Source organism: Ambystoma mexicanum, chromosome 6q (genome assembly GCF_040938575.1).
Source record: "Ambystoma mexicanum isolate Mex_15411 chromosome 6q, UKY_AmexF1_1, whole genome shotgun sequence".
Classification (NCBI taxonomy): Eukaryota; Metazoa; Chordata; class Amphibia; order Caudata; family Ambystomatidae; genus Ambystoma; species Ambystoma mexicanum.
In genome coordinates, this window is record NC_090937.1 from 1,638,292,391 (window position 1) to 1,638,315,867 (window position 23,477).

General features: G+C 46.7%; 1 protein-coding gene across 6 annotated transcripts in view; it reads right to left on the minus strand.

The window, feature by feature from the left end:
• The window catches only part of LOC138516932 (zinc finger protein 845-like), a 234,239-nt gene that overhangs the window by 49,865 nt on the left and 160,897 nt on the right, over positions 1-23,477 (minus strand). Inside the window, exon 1 of one of the 6 annotated variants that reach the window (XM_069632404.1) lies at positions 23,273-23,345. The exons of 4 other annotated variants lie outside the window; for them this stretch is intronic. The gene's annotated coding sequence lies outside the window, so the exon portion shown is untranslated. Of the gene's footprint in view, positions 1-16,378; positions 16,532-23,272; positions 23,346-23,477 lie in introns of those variants that run through there. One more of the 6 variants, XM_069632403.1, reaches the window with a different exon arrangement.

Consider the following 23,477-nt stretch of genomic DNA (forward strand, 5'->3'; position numbering starts at 1 on the left):
GGTTGCGATTACTCGCTGACGGGATGCGATTACTCCATGACGGGTTGCGATTACTCCAGGATGACTATGACTGATTAGAAAGGTTGGCGATTCCTTAACGATGATTCCATGACAACTTCAGGATTGGTGTGGATTTCTAAAGGATGGATCCCACACTACTATATGATGGGATATAATCACTCCAAGAGTATTCAAGGACAACTTTTAAATGTGCATACCCTCCAGTTTATAACGATTTTGCGATCCAGTTAAATGCTGTGAAAATGACAGTTTTTGCAAAAACACCTACGAAAATGGCAGTTTTTCCAAAAACAACCATTTAAAAAAAAAACTCAAGGGCCCAGTTTCTCAAAACTTTTTGGGACTCAAGAAACGAAATGTGCAAACACGTCTCATCACTTGCAGAAAAAAAAAAAGATCAGTCCAAGCCAAATAAGGCCATCTGAATGTGCGCATCTTATATGCGCCCATTAAGATGGCCTTTTTCACCCCTTTGCGATAATACGGGGGCACTTCTGCGTATTTAAAAGAGCATCCCAAATTGACAAGATGTGCTTTTAATTGTGCAGGAAGTGTAGGCAACAATATGCGCCCGCTTTGAATAGGAGCACGGGGGTTACATGGTCTTTACTAACTACTGCAATAGTCTTAAGTGTGACAGCTGCTGTTTCACTTAAATTTCTGTTCCTCAAACGGGATAGAAATGTGGGCTTTTTTGGGTGGTCGCATTTTACAGTGGGAGGCCCAAAAGGCCTGTCACAGTGAAATGCACGGGGAACCTGTAGTACAGTATCAGGAGAGCACTTCCAACACAAACGTATTCCAGGCTGCTGACCGGCGCATCATTTGCGCTACAGCTCAGCCCTGTGGAAATGCGCAGGTGACCTTTGAGAATAAGGTGACCTGCTAATTTCCTAAATGGTTTATCTAAAAATAGCATACCCTCTGCTCTATTTTTAGATGCCCCATTTTATGAGGACCTGGGCCAAAATCTAGTTTTCTTAAATTCTGCAAATGGTCTCAATGTGAGAGGGAAAGGAGAGAAAATGGGAGTGATGAGTGAGCTGTAGAGGGGTAGGGAAGAAAGTAGAGTGAGAGCAGTGGGTCAGAGGGGGAAGTGGTGGGACGGTGGGCCAGAAATCAGAGAGGGAGCAGAGGTTCAGAAAGTAGAGGGAGCTTGGGCTCAGGGTTTTCAGGGGGCCAAAAATAGAGAGGGGTTGGCTGGAAAGAGGCAGTGAGCTGCAGATTGGGAGAACGGATGCAAGATGCAGAAGTAGCACGAAGGAATGAAGGATTATATACTGTCAGAGGAATTGGGGAGCATAAGGTGTGAGATGGGAGTATGGTTTGGAGTGTGGCAGGGACTGCAGAGTGCAAATTGTGAGTTAGCAGTGTGACACAATATGTGAGTGTGTATGACTAAGTGAGAGGAATATTTTCAGCATTGCAACTTATATTGATCAATACCGTTAATAATATTAAATGCACATGGACATTAAACCAAAAAACGTGGCCAAATCAAAAACTGTTTACCCAAGCCAGAGACATATGGGACTCATCCTATTTAATTGATACAAAATGTACAAATAATGGCACCCTGGCTCTCCTGTAGCCTTGCACAATGCCTCTTTCCTGCAATGTACCAATCTTGCACACTCCAGTCAATAGGAAATGTGCTTCAAAAAAGCTGAAATAAATACAGGTTTGTGCTGCAAAATGTGCCATTTCATGCAGCAAAATGTGCCATTTGGTAGCACAGGGGTTGGTTGGCTGTGCAAGCGCGGCACCAGGTCGAAGCCTCCGTGTGACCCTCGCTTATTTAGAGAAGACAGTAAAACGCGTGCCCGTTTACAGGTCGTCAGGAGCCCCTTGTGAATAATCCTACCAGAGCACAGCGAGTTATCTATGCAGACCAGGACAGGGAGGTGAGCGCCTTTATTGAGAGTCGGCAGCCGAGCAGCACTAGCACAAGACGGAACGTAAGTATTGACCCAGTCCAATGGCAACTGTGGGTGTGAGGGAGGGTATGGAGTATTGTGCAGTATTTGTTAGTGTCATTGAGTATTACTGAAGTATTGTTTAGTATCATTATAGTGAGCAGGAACAGGAGCAGAGGTAGAAGTCAGTGGTAAAAGGTTCTGGTGAATAACCTAGACTATTCACTCAAAGGCTTGGATGACAAGTTATGTAAATAAGGTATTCCTATGGGCTGGGTGTTTTAGCTCAGGTCATAGGATGGTATCCTGTTATGCTTGAGCTAAAACATGGCGCTGGTGCGCAGTGCATTCTGGGGGCACTCAGAGCCATGAAGGATATTTATTACATGCCTCAGTGAAAAGCTGTACTTGCTTTGCTGAAAGACATGCTTTCTAAACCTGGTATGCAGCCAGTTAAGGACATTCTGCTGGGAAAGCTAGTTTTGTTATGTCTTGCTATGAGTTATGGAATTGTTTTCTGTGGAGTTTTAGAAGAAGAGGGAAGCTTTGCTCCTTGGGGTTACTGTCGGTTGACCGGCCGGCAATCAACAGTCACTCAGCAATGTGCAAACGCTAATGTCAGAAGGTTCGAGAAATTGCCACCCCCTTTGAGGAGGGCATATATGCAGAGCTATCGGGAAGGTCAGGGGAAACCACAAAGACCTCAGTCAGAGGGGGGGACGCATTGTTCCGACCTTCCTGTGGGCTGTTGTGGTCTCTGCCTGGCTGTTACCGGGGTCTTCCAACCGCTTCTGGCGAGATGAGGGATTCAGTTACGCCCACGGTGATGTATTTTCTTTTGAATTCTCTGTCCTTTCTGTGATTTATTTCTGTGTTATCACTTGTTGCTTCCAAGCTATGAATAAATAGTCGTATAAGTGCTCATTATTTCGCTAACTGCGTATCTGGAGTTATTGCTTCGCCTACCTGCGTTCAAATTATTTTCTTGCTCTACAAATGTACTGGTGATTAAAAATTGTCCGTGCACTCTTGGAGTGCAAAACATTTTGGCGCTGTGAGCAGGGTATTTGTGATGAATTGTTTCCAAATACCAAAGAATCTGTTTAAACGCAGATAGGCTTTGCTTTCATTGCAGGCGAAAGATTGTTTTCATTTGGCAGTGAGTGTTGGGTTGTGTTAATCCGTTTTTTTTGTGTGTTTGTGTGCATGCCTGCGCGAGTGATTTCAGTGTTAAAAGGAGAAAAGAAGAGGTTTTGCAAATTACTGTAATGATGAATAGTTTGTTCAGGAAAAAGGGCCTTCCCGCTGGGGGTGAATGTCCGGATGTTATCATTCCAGGTTGGGATAAAGGCCAATATGATAAATTAGCCCAGGTATGAGCGTGCGGAGCGCGTCTGTGTGAAACGTGGGATGATGGCTTGGGGGATGCTGCTCCGTCAGAAGTAATGTTTTGTTTACAACAGATTTCAGTAGAGAGAGGAAAGGAATGTGCCGCACTCGGCAGGCGGGTTTGGGCTCCTCCTGCATGCCTATAGGAAAATGCATCAGAAAATGAGGAAATTAAAGAGAATATTTCACGATTAGAAAAAGAGTTGGCTGCAGAAAAGCAAATTGCATTGATGCAGCAGATTCAGATGAAACTTTGTAAAGATAAAGCTGATAAATATCAGGCTGTGGCAGAGAGGGCAGAAGACAGAGTAGCCCAGTATAAGTATAGGAAAAGACGGGGAGGAGTCAACCAAAGAAAAGTGGCAGCTGTAATCGCTACCGCAGGTGTGGATTGGGACCCTGATAAGTGGGATGGAGACATTTTTGACTCAATAAGCCCAGAGAGCAGCTTGGCAAATGAGTCAGATCCCAAAGTGGAATTTAATCAAAAGACAGTGGCGGCTAAGCCGGTTAGAAGACGGTGTGCCGGAACCCACCCGCAGAATCCTGCGGGCGGGGTTGTGGATTTAACCATGCTGGATGATTACACCCAGCAGTAGGTTGGGGAAATCATTACTCGTTTGAGGCAAAAAACAGGGGAGCCTTTACTGACATGGATGGCGAGATTGCTAGATGGGGGCGCCGAAGGGTTGTTGGTAGATTCCACAGACTCACTGCGCTTTTTGCCTTTGTCAACTGACACCAATGTACAAAAGGGCCGCCCCCTGATGATAATGGGCAAGATTCACAGGTGTCTTTGTTGCACCTAGCAGCCCAGGCATGTAACCGTAAGTATCCCATTACCACAGATTGGCCTAGTGAGGAAATAAAGTGGTACACTTTGAAAGAGGCGATTCAAAAGCTCAGAGAGCATGCTATGAAAGAAGCAATTCATGAAGATGCTCCAGGACACATGGGGGCCGTGCCGCTCTCAGTTTCAACAAGGAATATGGTGATCAGGACTGCACCGCCCGCATACAAAAGCGTCATTATGACTTTGCTCGTAGGTATGACGGGCAAACCCACTGATGAAGTAGTGGATGCCACCCGGCAATTAGCAGACTTGGGGGAGTGGGATAAGAATGATGACAAGCCCCGAGAGAGAGAGGGGTGTAGTGGGAGGAGAACTGAAGGCAGAAGGCAAGATAGTAGAGACTCCAGAGTGTACAAAAAGGACATGTTTTTGGCTTTGTTAAAAGATGGTGTGCCATGAGAAGAAATTAATGGCATTGAAACTAGAGTAATGTATGAACTATACAAAAACAGAGGGCTTGCAGTCAAAGAGCGTTATAAACAGGTTAAGAAACAGGTAGTGACTAAGCCACAGGGGGACACCTCACCTCACGCTCCTCCTGAGGAAGAACAAGAAGAAGGGTCTATGGGGACACCTTCCCCATACCAGCCAACATATGCTAATTTGAGAAAGGTGGTGAGTGCAATGTTAGAGGCAGAGTCAGGTTACACTCATTCAAAATCTGACTAGGGTTATGGCCGAGCGCCGGTGGCATCTGCTCGCATAAAAGTTGATAGGCGGCCCCATGTTAATGTTAAGATTTTTAGGGGGCCGGGAAATACACAAGGGGTGCGAGCATTGATAGACACCGGGGCGGAGGCCTCTCTGATTCATGGAAATCCAACACGATTCAAAGGCAGACGCTTTACCATTACTGGGCTAGGGGGGGGGGAGGAGAACCCCGCAGTACAAACAGAAGTGGATATGAAAATAGGCAATTTGACTAGGAAGAAATACCAAGTGTTGATTGTCCCGATACCCGAGTACATAATTGGCTTTGACATTCTAGAAGGATTGACTTTGGGACTAGGAGGTAAAACGTATCAGTTTGGGGTGAGTGTATTGACATGCACACCCATTACCGTAGGCAAATTGAAGATGCCCCCAGTGTAGGTGCCTCTGACGACCAAGCAGGTAGCAATGAAGCAATACCGCATTCCCGGGGGGCACAAGGAAATTTCATACACCATCAAAGAGTACGCAGAGGCGGGTGTGTTACGCCCTAATACTACCGCATGGAACAATCCACTCTGGCCTGTCACGGACGGGTAACAGTGAACGGGTCTTGGAGGATGATGTTGGATTACCGCAAATTAAATAAACATACTCCTCCCTTGGTGCCCGCAGTCCCAGATGCCATTACCTTGATTGAGAATGTCCAAACTAGGGCTAACTAGGATGTAACCTAACAAGGCCTAACCCAAAATTAAAAAATATGTGCTTTCTTGTTCAAATAGGGTAAATCACCCAAAGGAAATTTAAAGTCATACCCACAGAAAGTCCATAGAACAAAGTTGAATGATTGAATTGTGGCAAAACAAGCCCAAAGTAAAGAAAATTGGTGAGTGTCCTTTGCACGGTACTATTTTTTCATGAGTTATTTTTAGAAAAAAATGTTAGAAAATATAAAAACAATGGTTATATATTTTCACTTGTTAAACATTTCTTCTTTTGAATCAAGTATAAAAAATGTATGTTTCTTTTTCAAAAAACAGCAATTATATCTCTCCCGAGGATCCCTTGTGACATGAACAAGGGTGAAACACGTGTAGAGAGTAGAAGCTTGCATATGGAATAAAAATACCAAAACGTTTTTGAAAAAGCAATCCAGTGTGAAGAAAATGTATTTGGCACTCGCTCATAAGAATCAAAATATCAAATGGGAAGTCGCAAGTGGATATGTATATAATTTGAAAAATGATTTAACTCTACCTATGGCAATCTAGGTAATGATGCAATACCACAGCTGACAAACCCTAAAAACACAAATAACTTAATAAGTTGGAATTCGCCGGGAGCAAAGTCCTGTATAGGTTGCCGAAAGTGTGCTTAAATTATGTTCGAAAAAAGGTTGTGTTATCGAGTTCCACGCACATGTACCAGTGTGAATAATTCTATGTCTTGCAATCATACAGTGTTAGCTGCCAGTCATATGTATCACGTAAAACTTCCAACAGGATGGCTCTTCTCCTGTGGCAATATCACATACACTTACATTCCAGCTAACATTTCTGGAGGTCCATGTGCCTTAACTCGATTAGGACTAATGATGTTCCCTTTACACACAGTCATGTCTCGAAGCAAAAGGTCAACTTTTGAATCTGTAGGTTTATCCCCAGATTGTGATTCACATGTGTATTTATTATCAGAGACTGAAGTTCTAGTGTTAGCCCTTTCATTAGTGGGAGACTGGGGTTTAGATGCTGGGAGTTACAAATCTTTGATTAAACTAGCATTTTTAGTGGTAAAAGGTCTGACTCATACTTCTCAAGCATTAGAAGAGTTGCACCTTGATAGCAAAGTTATTAGAAAAGCAACATTGCAAAAAAGGGCTGCCGTTGATTATCTCTTGCTGAAACATAATTTGGGCTGTAACGCAGTGGAAGGTATGTGTTGTTTCAATCTAAGTGACCATTCACGATCCACTGAATGTCATATTAGAGGTTTGAGGGACCTCATTTCCCAAGTATCTCCAAGTTATGCTGGCAATTGGTGGGATTGGTTATTTTCATGGATTCCTGACATTGGGGTTACACTGCATTACCCTTGGCCTGCATTTGCATTATTTTAGCTATTATAATACTTGGTTGTTGTTGTATTCAATGTATTCCTAACTTGGTTCTAATGGTTCGTTGGTTCCAGAGACCGGCACCTTTGCCACTGGGCTATGGAAGATAAATATCCAAGGATGGGATTGTTATGCTCGAGCTAAAACATGGCGCTGGTGCGCAGTGCATTCTGGGGGCACTTGGAGCCATGATGGATATTTATTCCATGCCTCAGTGAAAAGCTGTACTTGCTTTGCTGAAAGACATGCTTTCTAAACCTGGTATGCAGCCAGTCAAGGACATTCTGCTGGGAAAGTTGGTTTTGTTATGTCTTGCTATGAGTTATGGAATTGTTTTCCGTGGAGTTTTGGAAGAAGAGGGAAGCTTTGCTCCTTGGGGTTACTGTCGGTTGACCGGCCGGCAATCAACAGTCACTCAGCAATGCGCAAACGCTAATGTCAGAAGGTTCGAGAAATTGCCACCCCCTTTGAGGAGGGCATATATGCGGAGCTATCGGGAAGGTCAGGGGAAACCACAAAGACCTCAGTCGGAGGGGGGACACCTTGTTCCGACCTTCCTGTGGGCTGTTGTGCTCTCTGCCTGGCTGTTACCGGGGTCTTCCAGCCGCTTCTGGCGAGATAAGGGATTCAGTTACGCCCACAGTGATGTATTTTCTTTTGAATTCTCTGTCCTTTCTGTGATTTATTTCTGTGTTATCACTTGTTGCTTCCAAGCTATGAATAAATAGCCGTATAAGTGCACATTATTTCGCTAACTGCGTATCTGGTTGTGAGTTATTGCTTTGCCTACCTGCGTTCAAATTATTTTCTTGCTCTACAAAAGTACTGGTGATGAATAATTTTCCGTGCTCTCTTGGTGAGCAAAACATATCCCCATGAGGGTTAGCAAGGGAGCTGGCCTGGATTGCAGAAGGTGAGTCGACTAGTTAAGACTCCTGGAGTGAGGCCCTTCACAAGTTACACGACACAGCGGGTGCAGTTCGATCACAAGAGGATATTGGTATACTCTGCCTGGAGTGCAGGAAGACAGCTGTGAGGTTTTTGTGTGGGTTGGGAGTAACGGGACATTACAGTGGGCGCCAATGTTTGGTTTTCCTATGCTGTTTTGGTAGCTTGGCGACGTCACCCTTAGGTTTGCAAATAGGACACTGAGAGCTTGTGACGGTGAGGAGCTAGTATTGGAAACTTGGGATTGGTAGACGAGGCGAAGGAGCGGCGGAAGGTGCATACGCAGAATTGTGGGTGTGCCTCGGGAGGGAGTGGTTGTAAAGTTGGGGCCGTGCGCGGAGCACGCCTGATAAGTTGTGGAGCCAGAGAGGCTTTTAGAATGTGGAAAATATCATCATTGCATCGTGACTTTTATCCCTCAACAGCGGATTATCGAAACCATTGACTTGAGGTCAGGTAAACCTATTGATATGCATCAAAGTAACAGTGGGGGGACTACGTGTTACGCTCACCTAGTATCCACAGGGACACCACCCAGCTGGGTTACTCGCTGGTATGCTTCTCAGCTTTGCCCTGATGTGGTCTGCGGGGAAGGTTCTGCCTGAAAATACAGGAGTACTGTGTTCAAGACTGACCGACTGGGGTAAGTATCCTCCCTCCACCCCTGTATGCTTTCAGTCCCTCTGGCGCCCTCTGCTCACCTTGTGGTAGAATTAGGCGTGCTCTCCGTCCTGCCTTCTTTGCATGGGCGCGTTGTCTTTCATGGGCGAGTGCGGTCCAGTTACTTCACTGACACTGGCCCGTTTGATATTGTTCAGGTAGGTCTTATTGCTGTTCTTTAGTTTTGTTGCTATCCTGCATGCCTTTTTTTGTTTAAAATGTCTTTTTTCTCCCTTAGGTATGCGGAGCTTCAGCGCAGCGAACTGGCTTGGTTGAGCCCCGCTGGTAAATGACGGCGCATTAAGAGCGCTATGAAACGGTAAGTAAGCGCTATGCGCAGCGCTGCGAAGTCTTGCCTTTGCTAACCTGCGTTTTCTTTCCTTGTATGTCGCAGTGTTCTTCAGCGCGAGTGGAATGTCTGGAGTGGTGCCAGCCAAAAGGCGACCAGCCAGGTAAGCCTTTTGAGCAGTTCGTAATTTGTAAATGTCTCTACAGCTTTCTTTAATGTTGCCTCTATCTTCCTCTTTCAGGTCGTTTTGTCCAGGAGGCGTGCAGATTCGAGGAAGCTGTTCTCAGTAGCTGCGAGTGTTTAAAGATGAAGACTGCAGGTAAGATGCTGCTGCTAATGATGTTCCTTTTGTCTCCATGCAGGTTCTGCTTCTCCGAGGTTCGAGGGAATAGCTGGACACGGTGAGCGTCACGTTGCAAGCTGAAAAGTAACACGAAGCATGTTCTGCAGTCAGGGTGTGGTTTATATAGCCCAGGTAAAGTAGTACCAGGGAAAGTAGTTCCAGGTCTGCCACACCCAAAACACTAGACCGCATAGCTTGGTTCTTAGGAACCAAGCTATGTGGATGCCTCCATGTTGGCTGACAATACAATAAAGTAGTTCCCAAGCACATTGTTGTTCATGGTGTATGAGCCTGGCACCATAGGTGCCAGGACTGGCCTCATGAGGGCTTTTGAAGAGGACGCCAGGCTCTAGAAGCTTGAGTCCTGAATCCACCTGGCCAATGGGTTTGCCAGAGGGGGTTTTGGACGAGGGTTTTGACAGCACTCCCCCCTAAAGCCCCTCCCATGGTGTTCCTTCTGTCTGGCCCAGGTTTGGTTGGGAAGTTCCGATGGAATTTCCTGATTAGACGTGGTGCGTGGATATTCTCACTGGGCTCCCATGATCTATCTTGTGGTCCAAATCCTTTCCAATCGACGAGATAATATAGCTTGGTCCTAGAGTATTTAGAGTCCAAGATATCTTTGACTTCGATTCTGGTTCTCCGTCAACAAGTATGGGCTTAGGTGGTGTCCCAATCCATGTGCCGGGTTGCATTGGTTTCAGGAGGGACACATGGAATACCGGGTGGATGTGTAGAGTAGGTGGTAAATCCAGTTTCCCGGCTGCTGGGTTGATAATTGCCTTAATGGTATAGGGTCCTAATAATCTGGGATGAAAGGTCCGGGTTCCCTTAATGGGTACGAATTGAGTGGCCAACCAAACTTTGTCTCCTACTTGATAATCAGGGGCCTTTTTCCGGTGTTGGTCGGCAAATCTCTTGTTTTTCTTTGGCATGAATAAGGTGTTCCTTTGCCCTTTTGAAAGCCTGAGTAATGGTTGTGTGTAGAGTCTTTACCGCTGGCATTTCCAAGCTGGCTGGAAGGTCTAGTTCAGAGGTATGTGGATGTCTGCCATGAAGGGTATAGAAGGGCGTTTGTCCCTTGCTTGAATGCAAAGAATTGTTATATGCATATTCGGCTATCCATAGTAGGTATTTCCAATTCCTTTGTTCGTGGTGCAGCATGCACCGTAAATATTGCTCGAGTGTCTGATTGGTTCTCTCAGTTTGGACGTCCGTTTGGGGATGGTGACTGGTAGATAGCCGAACGTCGATTTGTGCCGTTGCACAGCATTTTTTCCAGCGGTTTGAAACAAACTGGCTGCCTCGATCAGAGACCAGAACCAAAGGGAAGCAATGTAGCTTAACCACGCCATCCAGGAACACTTTGCTAAAGTGGCTGCGTCTGGGAGGCCTTTGAGAGGAATAAAATGGGCCGTCTTCGAGAATAAGTCCACAACTACAAGGATGGTGTTGAACCCTTGGCTTGGAGATAGATCAGTGATGAAGTCAAGGGAAAGAGTCTGCCATGGAACTGGAGGAATGTCCAATGGTTGTAGGAGACCAGCTGGTTTTTGTTTCTGTGATTTATTTTGTGCGCAGACTCCGCAGGAATGAATATACTGAATGATGTCCTTACGCCAGGTAGGCCACCAAAAGTTCTCTTTCACCTTAGCTGGGGTTTTGGCGATCCCAGGATGCCCTTCAATCAGTGAATCATGATAGTTTGAAATAATATGCTGTTGTAATTCCTTCTTGGGTACATATAGGCGATCCCTAAAAAAGTGTAGGTGATCCTTGATGGTATATTGTTCTACTTGAGTTTGCCATGCGAGGTAGGCATCAGGGTTCATTGTCCGTTGGATTTATTTTCGTAGTTCTGCTTGTGTTAAGGCTGTCGTGATACCCAAGAGTTTGTCTTCAGGTATAATAGGTACTGGGTCTGGAGTGGTATATACTAGTTCATCTATGCCCATGTGAGATAAGGCATACGCCTTTCCGTTTCTGACTTCTGGTCGAACTGTGATTACATAATCATATTCGGCGAAGAAAAGGGCCCACCGTAATTGGCGCGAGGACTGGGCCTTGGCTGTTTTGAGATATTGTAGGTTTCGGTGGTCTGTGATGACTGTAATGGTGCGTCTTGCCCCCAGAAGGTAGTGCCTCCAGGCTTTAAAGACGGATTTGATAGCCAGGAGTTCCTTGTCCGTGATGGCATAATTAATCTCTGGAGGTGAGAACTTTTTCGACCAGAAGGCCACAGGATGTTGCTGGCCGGTTTCCGGGTCTCTCTGTGAAAGGACAGCCCCCACTGCGAGACTGGACGCATCAGTTTCAACGAAATAAGGGAGGTCTGGATGAGGATGTCGCAGGATTGGAGCAGAGGTAAACCTTTGTTTAAGTTCCTGAAAGGCTTCTTCTGCTTCTTCGGTCCAAGTAAACTTTTTATTGTTTTTTCGTAATAGTACTGTGATTGGGTGCACAACCTGAGAGAAGTCTGGGATGAACCGGCGGTAGAAGTTCGCAAAGCCCAGCATGCTTTGTACCCCTTTCAGAGACGTTGGTGAAGGCCATTTCCGAATGGCATCTACCTTGTGCACGTCCATTCTGATGCCTCCTGGAGTAAGGATAAAACCAAGAAATTCTACTTCGGTGACGTGAAAAAAGCATTTTTCAAGCTTTGCAAACAAGCGATGTTGACAGAGCTTGGTGAGGACAGAACGAACGTGCCTGACATGATCTTGTTCCGAGGCTGAGTATACTAAGATGTCGTCTATGTACACTAAGGCACACACATCATTTAACTCCCTTAAGACGTCCTTCATGAAATATTGGAATGCCGCAGGAGCATTGCATAACCCGAAGGGCATGACTTGATATTCAAACAAGCCGTACTTAGTACGGAAGGCGGTTTTCCATTCATCTCTTTTTCTGACTCGGACCAGTTGGAACGCTCCTCGAAGGTTCAATTTGGTATAAATCTGGGCATCTTTAACTTGATCTAGCATCTCAGGGATAAGTGGCAAGGGGTAGCGGTTCTTCACAGTGATCTGGTTCAATGCGCAGTAGTCCATACATGTTCTCAAGTCTCCTTCCTTTTTCGGTACGAAGAACAAAGGACTGGCTGCGGGGGACTTCGAAGGACGGATAAATCCGTTTGCAAGGTACTGGTCTAAATAGGATTTCAAATGAAGGTTTTCTGGTTCTGTGAGAGCGTAGATCCTGCCGAAAGGAATTTGTGCACCAGGAACAAGGTTGATATGACAGTCATAGGGCCTGTGCGGCGGCAATGTGTTGGATTGGTCCTTTCGGAAAACATCCTGGAAATCATGGTATTCACTTGGCAAGGTATTAGTTGCTCCGAGGGTTGATACTGTCGCTCCGGGAGTCATAGGGATACAGACGTCGGGTTTCTCCTCTTGGTAATAGCAGGCAGGGGAGCAGTCACTGGGGAAGGTTAATTTTCGTGCCCGCCAGTCTATCAGAGGGGTGTGAGCAACCAACCATGGCATCCCTAGTATTAGCCTGAACTGAGGTGCCTTGATGAGAATGAATGAAATAGACTCCCGATGTCCGTCCTGACACAGCAAGGTTACCCTGGCTGTGCACTGGGTTACTGGTCCGGAAGCGATTTCCGTCCCATCCACGGTGGTTACCTTGTCCATAGTTGGCTTAGAACACCAAAGGAAGCCCCATCTCTGCTGCCAGTTCTTGATCAATATAATTTCCAACTGCTCCGCTATCGATGTATGCTTCAACGGCATGCATTCTTGATGACTGTTGGTGGTTAATTAAGATCACTGGTATTGCAAAGTGCGAGGTCAGCAACTCTCTCTTCTCACTTGACAAACTGACCTCTAAGTTTGTCGAGCTTGGTAGTTTCCCGATTCCTTAGTTTCATCCTTCTCTGTGGACCCGACTGTTCTTCTTGGGGGTTTTACTGGACAGTCCTTCAGGAAATGTCCTGGTTTCCCACAGTACAAACAAAGCTGTTGTTGTCTTCTTTTGTCCCGCTCTGGTTTTGTTAATGGAGGCCGTATCCATCCAATCTGCATGGGTTCTACAACATTTTCAGGTACACGGGGTGTGTTTTCCCTTGGTCGAACATACACAGTATGAGGGTCCGTCTTAGACCGGTCTGCCTTTCGGTCCTGCAACCTGTGATCTACCTGCACGACCAGATTTATGAATCCTGCACAGTATCTGGGTGGATCAACCACCTGGGCTATGACGTCCTTTAATTCGCCTCGTAAGCTCGATGGAATAACGTGGTTCTTTTGTTTTCTGGCCACTTAGTTTCGGCAACCAGTCTGTTGAAGGTAGCAATGTACGTTAACAAGTCCTGATTCCCCTGTCGGAGGGACAAGAGTTCATTGTCTACTGCTTGTTCCTGGGTATGGCGAGCAAAACGTTTTTCCATTTCTCTCTGGAACCCCCTAAAGTCATGTAATAGAGGATCGTCATGGGTTACCAACGGCACCGACCAATCTGCTGCACTACCACTCAGGTATGATAAGACAAAAGCTACCCGAGATTGGTCGTTTGGAAATGCTCCAGGCCTACAAAGAAAATGAAGGCGGCACATGTTTGATGAATGTCGCATACTTCCGTGGGTCGCCTGAGAACCTTTCTGGTGGATCCAGGGGCATTGTTCCAGGTAACGTGATCTGTACCGGAGTGGGTTGTATGGCGGGGTTTTGCATCATTGGATTGCTTCCAGGTAGAGGCGTCTGTCCTGCCTGTGATTGCAAGTATTGCCTGCTAATCTCTTCAGTGCATTCTTTGGTCACTATTAGGTCTCTCCGGAGGGCATTAGTCTCTTGTCGGGCAGAATGAACCTCAGCACAAAGCTCTCCTAGTAATTGGGCCAATTGGTCCATTTCTGATGATTCCATGGCGCCCAGCTATGCATAAGTGATGTCTGTCTGAGCATACGACTGAAATAACTAACAACCACAAAAACAATCGGTTGACTTCACTGGCGCACGTTTATACGTGTAGATCACACACTGGTAAATGTAAGAATACGGTGATATTTTACTGGATTGTTCTTTGCAAATACATATTACACCCTCAAATGATATCTACTATTGAGGGCTGAGTGGATCAGTGACTCCAGCATGAGATGTGGGGAGGGTTTGATGCTTGCGGCAAGGGCATGTCGGTGACTCTGGCGTGAGGAAAGAGGAGGAGCAGGTGCTTGGGGCCAATGGGGCCTGTGCTGTCTGTGTGAGGAGTGTTCCTTGGTTGTGGCCATCGTGGGTCTGTGACCTTTGGGTAAGGAGTGAGAAGGGTCAAGTGCTTGTGGCCTTCTTGGGTCTATGCTACCTGTGTGAGGAGTCAGGAGGGGCAGGTGTGTGCAGCCAGGGGTCTGTGGCTCTGTGTGAGGAAGGGCAGGTAATTGAGGCCAGGGTGGGTCTGTGGATACTTGTGTGAGAACTGAGGAGGACCAAGTGCTTGTCTCTATGGTGGGGGTGCACTTCCTGAATAAGGAGTGAGGAGGGCCAGGTGTTTGTGGCCTTGGTGAGTCCATGCTACTTGTGTGCGGAGGGTCCGGTGCTTGCGGAAATGGTGGCTCTGTGCTTCCAGGGTGGGGTGGGTCAAGTGTACGTGGTCCAGTTGCAACTGTGCTACCTGTGTGCTCATTGTGGAGGGTCCGGTGCTTTTGTCCAGAGTGGATCTGTGATACTTGTGTGAGGACTGAGGAGGGTCAAGTGCTTGTGCCTATGGTGGGCCTGCACTTCCTGAGTGAGGCGGGTCAGGTGCATGTGGCCAGGGTGGGTCTATGCTACCTGTGTGAGGGGTAAGAAGGGTCAAAGTGCGTTTGACCAGCGTGGGTCTGTGCTTCCTGAATGAGGAGGCGGGTCAGGTGCTTGTGGCCAGGGTGGGTCTATGACTCCTGTATGAGGAGTGAGGAGGGTTGGGTGCTTGAGGCCAGGGTGGGTCTGTGCTTCCTGAATGAGGAGTGAGGAGGGTCAGGTGCTTGTGGCCAGGGTGGGTCTGTGCTTCCTGAATGAGGAGTGAGGAGGGTCAGGTGCTTGTGGCCAGGATGGGTCTGTGCTTCCTGAATGAGGAGGGCCAGGTGCTTGTGGCCAGGGTGGGTCTGTGCTTCCTGAATGAGGAGGGCCAGGTGCTTGTGGCCAGGGTGGTTCTGTGCTTCCTGAATGAGCAGTGAGGAGGGTCAGGTGCTTGAGGCCAGGGCGAGTCTGTGTTTCCTGAATGGAGAGTCATGTGCGTGTGGCCAGGGTGGGTATGTTCTTCCTGAATGAGGAGTGAGGAGGGTCAGTGAGGGTCAGGTGCTTGTGGTCTGGGTGGGTCTGTGCTTCCTGAATGAGGAATGAGGAGGGCTTGGTGCTTATATTCAGAGTGGGTCTGTGCTTCCTGAATGGAGAGTCATGTGCGTGTGGCCAGGGTGGGTATGTTCTTCCTGAATGAGGAGTGAGGAGGGTCAGTGAGGGTCAGGTGCTTGTGGTCTGGGTGGGTCTGTGCTTCCTGAATGAGGAGGGTTTGGTGCTTGTGTTCAGAGTGGGTCTGTGCTTCCTGAATGGAGAGTCATGTGCGTGTGGCCAGGGTGGGTATGTGCTTCCTGAATGTGGAGTGAGGAGGGTCAGGTGCTTGTGTTCAGGGTGTGTCTGTGCTACCTGTGTGAGGGGTGAGAAGAGTCAAAATGCTTTTGGCTGCCATGGGCATGTGCTTCCTGAATGAGGAGGGTTGTGTGCTTGCGTCTGTGAATATTGTGTGAGAGGTCAGTACCAGTGACAAGCTTTAAGACCTTGTGCTCTAATCCACAAAAAAGGCTATTTTCTTACAGTAAGTTCACGTTACTTGAAAGAAACGAAATGTTAGTGACTCAGTCTTTTTAAAAATAACAACTCTAAATGCTGCCTTTATTTTTGAAATTAAGAAATAAACATTCCATTTAGGTGAACACTTCGTGTCACAACAAGCGTCTTATTTCTGTTTCAAATTTGAGGCGCATCGGTGCAACACAAACGAAAATGTAATTTCACCTTTTTACAACACATTTGAAATGAGATAAACTTGGCCAACCAGCGCTATAATTAGTATTGACAGAAAGTCACTTGCCTTGTCCCGGCCGCAGCAGCCCCGCAGGGATGAAGGGAGCAGTGCAAAGGGAACGGGAGAGAGGAGGGCAACATGAAGGATTATCACAGGATTAGAGCCTGGGGCAGCTGAGCCGCCTGCCACTCACCTAATAAACTACTCCTGCTTTACGCTGCAGCAGAAGAGGGCCCCAGAGAGGCGGGCGCCCCCTGTCACACCAGCCATCACCCCAACCGTGCCTCAGCCGACAGGAAGACTCGGGATTACACCCCTGGATTTAGGGATGGACATAGTGAACAGCGCATGCTCAGGGAATACAGAGATCACTAGCGCATGCTCAGAAAGGAGACACCAATCACCATTGCATGCTAACACTGGCTGCACACATGCAGCAATGCTTTCATGCATTCCCGGGCGGGTGCGTGGCTCAGATGGCTGGGAAGCAGCCCGTGTGTTTTCAAAGGAAGACACCACTGAGAAGCATCTGTTTGATACCCCATGCGCACTGGCATGAACTGTGATATAAAAGCCTAATTTATATATTTTGTATCCTTCCGTCTAATAGCATTGCGCTATATAATGCAGCTACTCTAGAGGGTCCTGGACAGGAACTGGTGGGAATGTCATCACATTACTAAAGTGATAATTCCTTAACATACTTGCCAACATGACCCTGTCCAATCTGTATGTGCTTATCCAGTGCTGTTTTTTCCTTTGCATTCTGGGACTTGTAGTCCGAGTTTTGTAAGTGGAACTACTTATCGCAGAATGCAAAGAAAAAACCCAGGACTGGATAAGCACCTACAGATAGGAATGGGCCATGGTGGCAACTATTCCTTAACATTCAAACTGAGCCTTTCATTTGCTTACAGTGGGCCTCATTACAACTGTGCCGGTCCGGTTAACAACGGACCGGAACAGTACGACTCTGCAGTCAGATCAGACCTGGCAGGCGGCACGGTGACAGTGCTTCCATGGAATGGGCCTCCATGGGAATGGGGATTTACAAAATTACCGGCGCCCGACTTCCCGGCAGCCTTGGTTGGAATACCCCAGTGTTACCAGGTAGTCAGGCGCCAGTAATTCTTTTCAGGTCTGGCAGCAAGTCGCCGGTATGCTTACTGCCAGCAGGGCCATCTTAAGCACTTTTGGGGCCCTGGGCACGGACATCTTTGGCGCCCTCCACCACCAAACCAAAGTAATTAAGGGATGAAGAATACTGGTCATGGCCGCACCCCCACTCGTCGCGCTCACAACCTATATGTTGATATGATGTCTTGCAGCCTAATAAGCAGGTTTACTCCCTTTAAGTCCACTTGCCCTCTTCATTCAGAATGATAAACAAGTAGCATTTGAAGACCAACATTAGCAGTCTACGAAGAGGTTACTATGGGATACTTTTTATCAATAACATCCAGGAAGGTATGCAGCCTGTAGTATTAATGCAGGACTGTATATAAAAGGTACATGTAACCCACAATAGACAGAGACCACCAGTTAGAAAGAAGGAGAACACTACACATACCGTAGCATGGCTAGGGGAGGCAGATTAGACGCTACCAGGAAGGTGTCTTTATCCAGACAGACTGAGATTAGAAGTGGGGTATGGTTTTCCATAGTCTTGAATTTGGATACTTATTCACCTCTTGGACTAACAGTTAATGCCATCGTTGGGGGCGATTGCCTAGGTTTTACAACACTCCATCTGAACATACCAATTTCAATTTCTAAACCTTCACCATACGGATGATGTGTTAGTTTTTATAGCAACCCCTCTCTGGTGCAGGTGCATTGCTGATAGTAGCAGCTGTTGTTCTGCAAAACCAAGTACGTATGCAGGCAGGTTTATAAACTTTAGACATAGCAAAGGCTCAGCCAGCCCTGCTGGAATGTGATATTCTAATTGTGCATATGAACACATATCTCTGCAATGGGTGCCTCACACACTGAGCTAACTTCTGAACCACTGTGGCACTCAATTTATCAATATGCATTTCACCATTGCCTATTGCACATGAGCAACATAATTCACACAGGCAGGAAAGAATGCTACAGAGTTGTACCGTAAGGAACACAGAAACTATGTATAACACAGTGAACACAGAGAGCAATACATGATGAATTGATCAAGGCAGAATGTACTTGTCAAAACAGAAAGGCAATGAATTTAGAGCCTCAGCAGCACCCCATAAAATATCCTAACATGTGCTATTTAAGACTGGTGAACAATAAATCTTACTTCTTCAGATCAGCTGGCCTTGTGGGGATTGTGTACTACTCCAGCATAACTCCATGTCAACTCCAGGGTGGTTTGTGATTACTCCAGGATGGGTTGCGATTACTCCAGGAGGACTCCATGAAAACCTCAGGATAGGTTGCGATTACTCTAGGACAACTCCAGGATGGGTTGCAGAACTCCAGAATGTTTTGCGATTACTCCAGGATGACTCCATTACAACTCTAGGAAGGGTTGTGATTAATCCAGGATTGATTTTGATTACTCCAGGATGGGCTGTGATTACTCCAGGATGACTATGCCAGTTTTGAAAGGTTGGTGATTCCTTAAGGATGATTCCATGACATCTTCAGGATTGGTGTGAATTTCTAAATGATGGATCCCACACTTCTTTATGAAGGGATATAATCACTCCAGGAGTATTCTAGGACAACTTCTAATTAGGGTTAACCAAACATATACCCACAGCACACTGTGTAATAACTGTGTAATAACTTACACTAGAGTGTACAATAAAATAGAATTTATTTTTGAAAAGCTTCACTTTATGTACAGTAAAAAAACAATTCTGAATAGTCATTTATTTTTAGTACAACACAGCAAGAACATACTGTATAACCACCCATCTCCAACAAGCCACCTCTGCCAACACTCTTCTTTCCATGACCACCTCTACTTTTCTGCTACTACCTTCTCCTGCAGCCTTCCACTAACCCACGTTTTTCCTCCAAATAAGGTCCCACGTAATCAGCCAAAGTCCAATCACACTCAGCCAAAAACCCTTGGGCCAGCAATTCCCAACTTACGGCCTTCGGCAAAGATCCACACCCTTTGACTCCAATGCAAGAACTCCCCAAAACACTGCCTCAATATCCCAGAGAAGTACTAGACTTTCAGCATCCAGCCCCCCCCCCCACTTTAGACACACAACAGGACCCAGGACGTGATCCCAAAACACACAGATGCACTTAGCACCCAGCCTTCCTCCCATACATGCACACATTTGCCCCCCAACCTCTTAAACCCATCAACCCCAAAGTGCCCACACACAGTCCCACACTAGTCTACTCCTCCATCTGCCCCAACCCATATCCCCCACCAACAGCCTCTTACCCCTCTCTGCCCCATCCCACTACCCCTCTTCTCCGCCTAACTGCCCCCTACGCCCCCTCACAACTACCCTTCTCCTGCTCCCCCTCTCCCCTCACCAACAGCCACTTACCCCTCCCGTGCCCCACCCCACTACCCCTCTTCTCCAATCAACTGCCCCTTATGCCCCCATCCAATTACCATTAACCGCCTCCCATTACACATCGGGCCCCCAACTGCCCCTTACCAGTCACCTTATCCCCCAACTGCCCATTACCTCCTCCCTTAACTGCCCCTTACCCATCTTCTTCCCTCCCCAACCAACACTTTTGTCAAATGCCCCTTCCCCCTTCCGGCTCTGTCCCAATGCCCTTTGCACCCACCATTGACCCCTCCACCCCGAACTGCCCCCATCCGTCTTCCCCAATGCCTTTTACCCCCACTTTCCCCACCCCTCTCTCCCACACCAACTGCCCCCACCCATCTTCTCCCCCCACAACTGCCCCATACCCGGCTGAAGATGTGTGGGGACCCATCTCAACATTATAGATGGGGGTGTAATGCGTGTGGGAAAATGACCTAAAACATGGTGCCGGTGCGTAGCCATTTTGAACATTCACTTCCAAACTGCAATGAAAGTCTATGTTTCTGTGAGCTCAGTTAGAAGGCAGACATGAATTCTGCAATGACTGCAAAATTATATTATGAAACATAGAAACATAGGAGCTCACTATGAAGGATAGTTGTTGTATTGTTTGCTCAAGGACGAGCCGAGAAGGGAGTCAGAGATGTGCAGGTGCATTGATAAAGGGTGCTGCTAAAGAGCCCGTAGGAGACAAGCTGGGTTTTTCCAATACTGTCTGGATTTTTCTGCTCTTTGCCTCCCGTGCTTGCTGTCTGTCCTTCGGCCGGGGACAGTTTGCAACCTATGAGGGACAGGGATTTGCCCCGCATAAGAAGAGAGGGATCCTGATGAGGAGACAGAGAATTGAAACCCCGGGTGATGAAGTCTCGCTGAGAGGGAGGGGGCTCCGCTCCAGGCCCCGTTAGTACGTCTGATCTCTATGCCTACCTGCCTTGGGACTGGGTAGTGTCGTCATGACTTAGATGAAGTATTTTCCTACAACTGCACTAACAGTGAGGTAGACCATTTGTAACTACCAAACTATATCTGTTTATATATAACCAATTACATCTACTCCATGGTTATCTGTGTGCTTATGGATTATGAATAGAGTCCTGTAACAAGCCCATTATATTTCAACCCTTGGTCTAAGTGTGCTTTATTGGTATCAGATATTAATATCGCCACATATATGGTCGCCGTAAATAATATCGCTGGGAAAATGTCGTGGAGATATTATTTGGGTGACCATATAGGTGGCAATAGGGGCAACAAAAAAAAATGTTAAAAATAAAATGTGGAGGGTGCGGGGGTGTCCCCCGCATGTTCCATGCAATAATGTCGCCACAAAAAACGACAATTTTTCGGTGATATTTTTGTATGGCGATATTTTTGTGGCGACATTATTACATGGAACCGCTTTATTGCCTTCCTGAATCCCAGAACATTTGGTCCGTGTAACAGGGTGAGTACTTCTGAGGTTATTACACATGTCCGAAAAGCAAAACATAATGGCGCTGTGAGCAGAGTTCGTGTGCAGAAATTGAAGCCAGTGACCAAATGAATCTGAAGCTTGGACCTAGGAAGGCAATTTCGTTATGTTGGTAAATTGTGCGATTGTGTCTGAGGTATTTGCGAGAAGGTACGTGAAACATCCATTGATACAATGAGTTCCTTGTTTAGGAAAAGGGAAGCTCTGCAGGTACAGATTGTCCCGAAGTGATGATCGCAGCGTGAAAAAGGGTCCGTATGATCAACTGCAACAGACTTGGGCGTATGGGTCCGGCTTGAGTGCGACTTTGGGCACGAGTACAGGAGAAGTGAGCCCGGCAGAGGTGGTGGCTTGCGTGCAACAGGTATTGGTAGAAAAGGGAAAGGAATGCTCAGCTTTGGGCAGGCGAGGTTGGATTTTGTTGCATGGTTTCAGAAAGGTGCATCAACAGACTGTAGAATTGCAGGCGAGTGTCTTAAAATTGGAAAAGGAGCTGGCTGCTGAGAAACAGATTGCATTAATGCAGCAGCTTCAAATGAAGTTGTATCATGATAAGGCTGATAAATATCAAGCAGTAGCCGAGCAAGCTGCTGTGAGAGTTGCCAAATACATATATCGAAAGAGAAGAGGGACAGTGAATACCTTCAAGGTGGCAACAGTGATTACCTCCGCAGGGGTTGGTTGGGTCCTAGACTGATGGGACAGGGATGTATTCAACATGCTAGTTCATAGAGTAGGTTGGATAGGGGGTTCCGTCCAAACCAGATCCTGACAGGAAAGAAGTGACCGTTAAACCAGTCACGCATAGATGGGCTGGACCACATCCGAATAATCCTGGAGGTGGCCTAGTGGATTTCACAACATTAGAGGATCATTCTCAACAAGAGGTTGGAAAATAATTAACCTATTGAAACAGAGGGCTGGTGAGCCTCTCTTAACATGGATGGTTAGATTATTTGACGGAGGTACATCAGTTCTTCTTGTAGATTTGACCAATTCTCCCAGGTTCCAGCCGCTGTCCTATGAAACCCATATTCAAGAAGTATTACGAGCAAGGCCGCCTCCCGATGCCCAGGGTAGAGATACAACTTTGTCTTTGTTACAGTTAGCTGCTCAAGGATGTAATTGCAAGCATGCAATTACATCGGACTGGCCTAGCGAGGAGAATAAGTGGTACACACTGAAAGAGGCAATTCAAAGACTTAGGGAACATGCAATGAAAGAAGCCATCCATGTTGATGATCCAGAACATATGGGAGTAGTGGCATTGTCAGTTTCAGCACGAAACACAATTATTCGGACTGCTCCACTGGCATCCAAAAATGGCATTGTGTCCCTGCTGGTGGGGATGACCGGTAGATTAACAGATGAGGTGGTAGATGCTATCAGACAGTTATCGGCCCTAGGGGAATGGGACAAGATGGAAGAATGGCCCAGAGAGAGAGAAAGAGTGGGGCAAATTGACAAACAGATCCCTGGGAAGAGGTTTAAGAGTAGAGATTCATGTGTATCTAGAAAAGACATGTTCTTGGCGCAGCTAAAGGATGGAGTGCCGCGCGAAGATTTTGATGGAATTGAGACTTGTGAAATGTATCAGCTGTATAAAAAGCGAGGGCATGAAAGGAAAGAACGGTACAAACAAGTTAAAAGGCAGGACATGAACAAGCAAAGTGGGGATAAGTCCCCTTCCGTGCCGCCTGAGAAGGAGATGGATGACGGCTCCATGGGGATGCCTTCACCATATTAGCCGCCCTATGCTGATTTATCAAAAGTTGTAAGTGCGATGTTGGAGACAGAGTCCAAATACACGCAGTCGAAATAGGAATAGGATTAGGGTCAAATTCTGGTAGACAGACGACCTCATGTGAATGTGAAATTATTTTGGCAATCAGGAAATATGCAAGAGGTTCGAGCTTTGATTGATACCATAGTGGAGGCCTCATTGATTCAAGGTAATCCTTCAAAATGTAATGGTAGACATTTTACCATTACGAGACTACGAGGGAAAGAGACTCCAGCAGTCCAAAGAAAAGTTGACATGAACATTGGAAATTTAAAAAGGAATAAATAGCAAGTGTCAATATAACTCAATATAACTCACCTGGTCTCTGCAGAGGCATTCGGGCATGGTTGCTTATGTGGTGACTGGTGGTTACTGGTGGTAATAGGTGATGTAATAGGTGATGCTGCTCGGGACTGCTCCTGCGTGGAGAAAAGGGGGCGTGAGTATGCCAGCTTGTGCGCCTGATCCCCTTCCAGACACCTTCTCCCAAACCGTGGTACCCGTGGGATGCGCTGTCCCTGGA